Genomic DNA, 9298 nt, shown 5'->3' with positions numbered 1-9298 from the left:
GCAGGGTTTGTTTGTACCTGATACTTCTGCAGATGTTTTAGTCTGGCAAGGATGTTTGGGAAACTCAAGGCTGTATGGCTATGCATGAAATGTTAGGTGATTTACAATGTGCTCTCCAGACATCCTTGGTTTGGTGTACATGTGTATCATACTGTGCTGTTAATCAGTAATTGGTAACACTTCCCGGTGTATATATAACCCTCTGAAACGGGATTAGTGCAAACAAACCCTATAACATCAGCAGCTGTTCCATTGTATAACAGCAACTATTTCACATAGGGCCATGTTAGTGTGTCTCTGACAAGGTATGTTAAGGCTTCTGCAGATGTTGTACAGTGAGTGAATGATTTGTGATGTTCTTACAGTTTGTATTGTAATTTTTGTGGGTGTAGGGGTGATGTTGGTGGGTGTACATAGCAGATGCAGGTGTGTAGGAACTGCTTTTATACATAATCAATTTGTGCATGAGGGTCCCTTCCCTATTTGAACACCTATCCTTTAGTGGACTAATACTATGATAATTGCAGGCTGATTCATTAAGGTACTGTTAATTGGTTCCTGTAGGTGATGTTAGTCCTTGAATCCTTTCGGCAATACATCGGAACATAATAAAGTGTTGCTACATGAAAGCTGTGTATTTCTCTCATAGGTATTTGCAGTCATTGGAGTTGTGTTGGTGACTGACCCTCTTTGGCTAGGGTTACCACCTTTTCAAATGGCCATAGTGGGACATTTTCGGGACACATCTCAGATTTTACAGGCCGACACAAACCCACAGTCAGTACAAGGGATAGAACTTTCCTTTTTTGCCTAAATATAAGCTTATTCTTGTATCAGTTTAGTTGCTTATCCTGTTTCTTGTAACATGTAGGTATTTTAGACACAGAAAGAACTATTGTATGCAACTATTACATTACATATGGGACATAATTATGTCCTACAATCTCAGGACATTTGCCACGTTTAATATTTTTGGTCAGAACACAACCGCCCAAAGAGGGACTGTCCTTCGCAAAGTGGGACAGTTGGTAACCCTATCATTGGCTCATGTCCATAGCACATATTTGTAATAGTGTATAGGCATATACTCTCCATATCCTTTGTTGATAAAGTTTGGTCATGGCGGAATGTATGATTGCTATGGTCCATGTTATACTCATATATGAACACTTCAACCGCTGTATACAGGATACCTATGGAATCCCGAACGCACAAAATTCCGACTCCCACAGTACCGGGCCTATACTCCCATACCCCACATTACTGACAGTGACAGTCTAACTCGCAAAAGTAACACAAATATGGAACATACACACGCACACACAGACACACTGCTACCCACCACATCCAAATAAACCATCCTACACTACGTATGAGCAGGTGGGCAAGCCCCCCGACACCCCCCATGTGGGTGGCTGTACCCCCACACCCCCCTACTTTAATATTCTACCCCCTAGATCACACAAACAAGACGCACAAAGCAAACCCACACCCACACATTACAGTCCCCCAGTAACACACACCACACTCAGAGCACACACTTACACACACTACAGCCCTCAGAAACACACTTACACACAGTAACCTACCTGAACCGCAACAACAGAAGCACTGACTAAATGTACCTTAACATCGGGATTTTAAACCCCACGCTTCTGGTGTTTCGATACTGTGGTCTTTCGGACTTTAAGCCTCGTGATTACGCACGTCGGTATGTCAAGCAGTCGGTATTTGGTAGGTATCCCATTTATATGCACCTCCATGGTTATGTAGATGTTGTTAACCTATCTATATATCTACATATAGATGTATGTCCCCATATATCAACATATATCTCTCTCTCTCCCTGTCTCTCTCTCTCTCTCTCTATATATATATATATATATGTTGATTTATATATAGCATACATCTTTCATTGGGTACATACCGGTTTGTCCTATTTCCACACATTCCTACCTTTTGTGTTTTAACCTGTCAGTATACACAACTGCCGTTGGTACATCTCAGGTAGCTTAGTGGTAGGTTATTGTGAAGATTGTGTACATGGCTGTGTGTTCTAATCCTGGCAGTGGTAATTTTACCTCTCAGAGCAGGCACTGGTAGTGCAAGGGTGATTAACGCACATTTCAGCAGTTGTGTGTTCCAAATGTTTATTATTCTGTGGAATACTACCTATATATGCAAGCTGTGGTTAAGGTATACTATGTAACATGTAAATCATCTCTGACTTTATTGGGATTTGAAGCTGGACTGCAGAGATTTTATGCAAATGCTGTAGCCATTACACTATTGACATTGACGTTCCTTCTGCCTATTTCCTATGTCCATGAATCCTATGTGTAAGCTTGGCTACACAACAGGCGGAGCCACCCACACCCATTGAGCTTCTCGAAATACTGACATGACACATGAATTGGGAGACTATACATTAGCATCTTAACTACATTTGGCATAGCCACTCACTGACACACTTCGGGGAAACCTTGATGTGTGACTGGCCAACAGTATATACACCCCTGGGATCATGTGTCCCAGACACATACAGCCAGGGTGTGGGGGAGCCACTCCAGTTCTACAGCTGCAAGACCTGTTGGGGAAATTGAATGCTGTTGGTTTGTCATGTTAACATGCCCTTTTGAGATCACTATGTGCCCCTATCACCCTACAGCACACCAGTCTTCTACAGCTTCCAGCAACTCTGCCTGGAATCACTTCATTGGCTCAGTTACTTCATCAATGGTGCAGGTAAAGCCACCACACTATAGCTATGCTTCTAAATGCCCTTGGGCAGATAGCCTACTACCTATCTGTGAACCTCTACAGTGCAGGCCATCTCCAACATCATATGTGATTATACAGAGTTTTCTGATCACAATATACAGTGTAGAATTCACCATGTAGTCAGACAACAGTCAGACAACAGTTAAGTACAGCAATAGCATACAGACTACTAATACATAATCACACCAAAAGCATATCTTGGAAGCTAGTGGAAATGTATAGGTTTCAGGCTTTGTATTGCTTACCAGCAGGTTACCTACAGGAAAGATGAGACACAAGCACAGATGGGATACATGCCTGCAACAATTCCATACCAACTTGCATGTGTCAACCAAAGGCTTTGGAATGCTGGCCAAGGCTATTGGCACACCCATGGTGCTGTATTTAGGCATGTCTCAGAGGTGGATCTCACCTCCATGAACTGCACAATAGCGGAACCAATGAGGGTTAGGCTACTCAACACCAGGGGTAGTACTCACAACATGCACGCACTCACAGCACACCTCAGTATGGACAACATCTATATCTGTTCTGTGACTGGGACCTGTATAAGGCTCCTGTAAGTACACCGGCACTACCAGACTACAACCCATAACACACATTTCAGCCACTGGACATGGACTGGCACAGACATGGAGGGGGTGATTCCATATTCATCGGGGATACCTACACCTTCAAGTTAGTGGGGCAGCATGATACCTCTGTGATCATCCATTTGCAGCTAACATCAGTCATGAATGCAATGCAAACTGTGAGCTGCTATAGATAACCCTCCATAACCCAGGAGCACCACTACAACTATATAGAGACAGTGGTAAACATGACAGTCCTACCAGACACCCTGTTATTGATCAATGTCGGCTACCCTACACTTTAATGGATAACCTGCTCGAGCATGCACTTCCAGGCCTAGCACTTCCTGGGATTTATCACCTCATATGGCCTGTATCAGTTGGTAGTTGGACTAACGAGAGGTGAAAACATACTAGAAGTGGTAATCACTGACATGTGCAACAGGTGCACTACAGCAGAGGTAAACTGGTCACTGTTTAGATCTGACCATGAACTATTCATTGATGATTTCTACTCCCAACCATCTCCCCCACACAAGGAACACACAGTGAATATCTTTCCTACAGTTATATCCAGAGTACTAATGACAGAGGTGGGAGGGTTTACAGCCCCCACGCTCAGGGATGACACTGCTCAAGATACAGACAGAATTACAAATGCACTCTATAAGCACCTACAAAGATGTATGGGTCATGCCATCAATGGTAAACCAGGACTAGCTACTCCTACACAAGGACACCAGTCTGCTGAACCCCTGCATTATACAGGCTATACAACAGAGATAGTACAGTAGTCCAGAACAACAGCAAATCCCAAAACATGCAGACGTCTGTGACCAGTATTAGCAAGATACTTATGTTACTCATGTAATGATCCAAGGCTGACATCCACAGGTAAATAGGCATGGATTTGGAATATGACCACAAAGGCTTCTTTGGCTATGTCAAAGATGTAAGCAGTGACACACAGATTTGCACTGTGCTGGTGCAATATTGCACTGAATATACTAACCCTACTGATACCACCAACACACTTGATGATACATTCGGAGCAAACTTCACCCCCTACTGGGCCCACTAAACAATACCCAAAATGTACAGTATCCCAGACATCTGTGACATACAGGTGGTAATGGCCCTTTCAAACGGCATGACAGAGCATCAATGGAGGCAGATGGTGTCCCAGACTGCATCCTGCAGACACTACAAGACAAAGTGGCCCCCTGCCTAAATTAGCAATTCACCATCATCCTCTACACAGGCTACATGGCCATTCACTGGCGCATGGCAACAGCTATTACACTCCACCAAGGTGGTGACATAACTGACCATAGTAACTACCACCCCATAGACCTAAGTAGCCTGATCTGCACGGCTATGGAGCGCATCCTCATGGCACACATGAACATAGATAATGGTAACCTTCAGACACTTGACCCAACCCAGGTCACCTTGACTGAGTGCAAATCGTGCCTACTGAACCAGTATGACATCTTACAGCGACCTAGACTTTAGGTGTGGGGTGTGGTAGTTCACACATACTACCTGGACCTCGCCAAGGGTTTTGACACCATTCCCCACTCAGGTATTATTTCTACACTCATCAGCCAGTACATACACCCATATATCACAGGTTGGTTTGCCAACAGGCTTACACAGAGAACCCACATGGTAAGCCTAGCAGCCTCCAGGTCCAACTCTTGACCAGTCACAACTGGTGTCCCACAGGACTCAGTCCTGGGACGCCTACTGTTTGCCATATACTTCTCAGAGGCATGGGCTAACACAGGTGGACTACAGCAGGCCATGTTTGGTGATTACTGCAGACTGGGAGCCATAACTGACATTCCAGCTGTCAGAGACGTACTTCAAGGGGGGCTCACATAGACCAACACAGGGTGTCAGAGTGATGGCCTCCAGCTAAAGGCCACATACTGCATGGTCATTCCATTTTGGGAAACTACACACACACATATTAACACATGAGTTGCAGACAGTATAATTCAGATGACATAATGGGTATGTGGGGACTACATTACATAGTGATCTCTCCATTGACAGTCATATGTGCGAAGTAGTTATGACATCCATCTATGCAGGCCATCTGATTACTTAAGGGTTCGCATCTAAACAAACTTAGGTTATTGTGCCCCTTTACTCATCAGTCATCAATCGCATCATCGAGTATGATAACCCATTTTGGATGTACCTCAGAAGACACATCTGACAGCTGGAAGGGCCATGAACGTACCTCGCATAAAGGGATAATGCCCTCAGACATGTGTCCTACGCTGCCAGACTGCATAAACTCATGCATTACTCAGTGGCATCTCATTTACTCAGGGATGATATTTGCTGGCCAACAAAGCCGTGTCCAAGTCAGGCTTAATGGATATGCTCCACCTATTGGGCATCCATGTCACAGTGAGCCACACACTGTAATGAGCTACACCTTGCCACAACCATAACTGGAAGATGCTGGAGTGACAGATTCCTGTCACGGGTACTCCCCATTATTTGGAATTACATCCCTGATTACATCATATGAAACCCCTCACTAACACTCCAGGGAATCCTTGCGGAGTGGGTGGGGAACAGTGGATACACCCCAGGGATCCCACAATTGGCTCTGTTCCACAGAGGGACAGTTAATTAATCAATGGGGTGGTGACAGCAGACACTTTGTGGCTATGCTTATGACTGGCCTTGGGCAGTTAGGCATGTACTTACCTATGTATCTATGAACCTATTCATGCAGTATGGACACATGCTGATAGCTTAATTTACTGTTCAGGTATTGACTTACCTTGTGCCAATAGCAGTTGTGTGTACAATAGTTGAGGGCTGCCTATGTAGGATGCACACACTAGACCACCTATACATGACAATTTACAGGTGGTCGTGTGTGTGTGCCATCCATGTTTGCTGTGTGTGCAAGTGGAGAAGGGTGTCAGTCCATACGTGCCTATGCTGCCAGTGTGTGCGCTATACATTCCCTCTTTGCCAAGGCATGGGCATACTGGGCACACCTCCATCTGCCTACTGGGGCTGGCACAGGGTGTTCATGGTCTGAGTCCCTCTGTGCCTGTGGGGCCCTTGACAATGGTGGTGGGTTTTGAGGGCCTTCACCATTCTGTCTCTGCTGCAGCTGTTTCTACAGGATCATATTGTGTAGCATGGCACATACTATGAAGATGTGGGCACACATGCCTGGAGAGTACTGCAAGGCTCCACCAGATATGTCCAAGCAATGGAACCATGATTTCAGCATCCCAAACATGTGCTCTGTGATGATTCTGGTTTCTGTGTGTGCCTCATTATGGCATTCTTGCATGGCTGTGTGTGCATTTCTGATGGGAGTCATCATCCACGGTTCCAGTGCATAGCCAGCATCCCCCACTGGTTGGCCATATGGGATGTCCCCCCTGGCAAATACCTGATACAGCTGTGAGGCATTCCAGATGTTGGAGTCGTGATAGCTTCCAGGGCTGCCAGCACACACATCCATGACAATGCTCTGGGCATTGCACATGACCTGGCAGTTGATGGAGAGGTATCCCTTGCAGTTTATGCAGTGCCTACCCTGCTCACCGGGTCATGTCTTGATGTGTATGTGCGTGCAGTCTATTGCACCCAGTACCTCCGGGTAGTCTGCCACACGGTGGAAGAGACTCATATTGCTGACCAATTCCTCCTGCATTTGGGGGAAGTATATGTGCTCATTGGCATGTGGTAACATGGCATCCAGGAACTGGTGGAGTACCCTGGATGGTGATGCCTGTGAGATCCCCGTGATATCCACAGTTGGTCTTTGAAAGTTACCTGTGGCTAGTAATCTCAAGCTTACACATACCTTTGTGTCCACTGGGATGGGTTCCCCTCTGTTATTTCTGGCTCTGAGGCATGGCCAGCACAGCTCAACAAGTTGCTGTATGGTGTCCCTGTCCACCCTGTAATGCTCTACTATCTCCAGATCATGTAGCCCCTGGTAGGCTACCCTGGGACTGAACACTCTTCTCCTCCTCCGGTGCCTGAGATGGTTGTCAGCATCATCCTCCACACCACCGTCAGTCTCCAACACATGCTGGTGAACCAAAGCTATGGCAGCCCCTAACATGTACATATTCAAAGTTTCCCGTCTGTGTACACCAATGGTGCAGAGTGTCTGGGAATACACAAGTGTGTGTGTGGGGCTTTCATACCTTATACTATTGTGCAATGGATGATGCTGGTGTAATTGGGTGTGTATGTGCAATTTCAGTTGCAGGGTATCTTAATTATGGGTATTACAGCAGGTACTGCTATTGTGGGGCCTTTGGTGTTGACATACGCTTGGCTGCCATGATTCATCTATTGCCCTTTTCTTCACTTTTCAACCAGATTCTCCTCCCATTGTCAGGCATGCATCCAGCTGCCTGCTTTCTCGTTTTGTACTTTCCCAACCCAGGATTGTGTTGCAAAATGTGTTATGTAGCTGATCTACTGCAAGTTTGCTTTGTTCTGCTGTGACAGTTCTCTTTTCTTTGCAGTACGGCACCTCCCCTTTCCTGTTCTGCAGGTAGCTGCTAGCAGCCTTGTTAGCTGTTGTCAATGGCCCACTGTGAGTTCCTAGGTGTTAATTACTCATTTGTACTCCAATTACCATGCTGCAGCATTTCCTTATTGTCTTCCTGTATCCTTCCTGTTTCAGCTATGGTACGTGCAGAACACAGCCGTTTACCAGGTTTTGAGTGCGTTTTCATCCACGTTCACATGCACTTTTGGTTACCTTGTGTGCTGTCAGCTAAGCAAAGCTATGGCTACTTCCACACCCCTATCCTGCGGCTTTGCTTAGCAACAGGCAACCCGGATTAGCAATGCTCCAATGTGCTTACAGCTACGGTGGCGCACCCTCTCTTGATGTCATGTTTACCTCCAGGTCACACCTCGGTGTTGTACCGCTACGCTGTGTGGTACATCCTTACCCCGGTGGGGATTTTGCAATTCAGTATTATTTGACTCATTTGCATGGCATTGACTACTAATTCCTAGTTACCACGCAGAACACTGTCACAGACCCTTAGCAACCCTTGTGCCATGGTTGTGGTGTAGCATGCGTGCCATTGACTATTATGGGGAATTCATGAATTGTGTTACATTGCAGTTTTATAACATCTAAATATATTTTCATTGTGATCCCGTTTGTGCATCGATGTACTGCGATTTTACTTTGCGTTAGTGTGGCCATGACATTAAATGTTATTTTTTATGTGTTGTGCATGTTTTTTTATGCCATTGGCTATATATTTAGCCATTGGCATATATTAACATTATAATACATAAGTTTGGTCCGTTTTCATGGCTCCGATTTTATGTTTGAAAAAATGTAAACCTTTTTTTTTGGTTTACATTTCTGCATGCTTACGCTACACCTGCACCACTTCATGAATCGCTATATACCTTCATTTGCATGCTACACTGCTGCGCATGGGGTAATTAGCATACATGCGGCGGGAGCTGCACAGCTCTGGCGTATGCTGGTAGTGTACATGGAAACAGCTTGTACCTGAATCGCTCAGAGGCCATATTTGGCGTTAGATCGCTGATGCTACTCCTGCGCCTGGCGCAAGCTTCATGAATCCCGGGGTACATCTTTATAACAATGGACATTGAATCACTGTTCACAGTGATTCCTAATGTATGGGGCATTGACAGTGTTAGAGAAATTTTGGTTACTAAACAGAACTTTTCTATGGAAAAAAGTTGAGTTAGTATGTACACTGTTAGAGATTATAATGGAAAACACTGTTTTTGTTTTTAGGGATGAGTTCTATCTTAGGTTCATAGGTTCATAGGTTCATACTAGGCTATCTGCCCTGGGGCAATTATAACCCTGTCCCGATTCTGTATGGCTTACGCCACCCCTTGATTTTAGTATACTGTGCCCTTTTTAAGGTTTAGTTTAC

This window comes from Protopterus annectens, chromosome 1.part2 (genome assembly GCF_019279795.1).
Source record: "Protopterus annectens isolate FY-2018-M chromosome 1.part2, PAN1.0, whole genome shotgun sequence".
NCBI lineage: Eukaryota > Metazoa > Chordata > Ceratodontiformes > Protopteridae > Protopterus > Protopterus annectens.
This window is presented reverse-complemented; position numbering follows the sequence as displayed.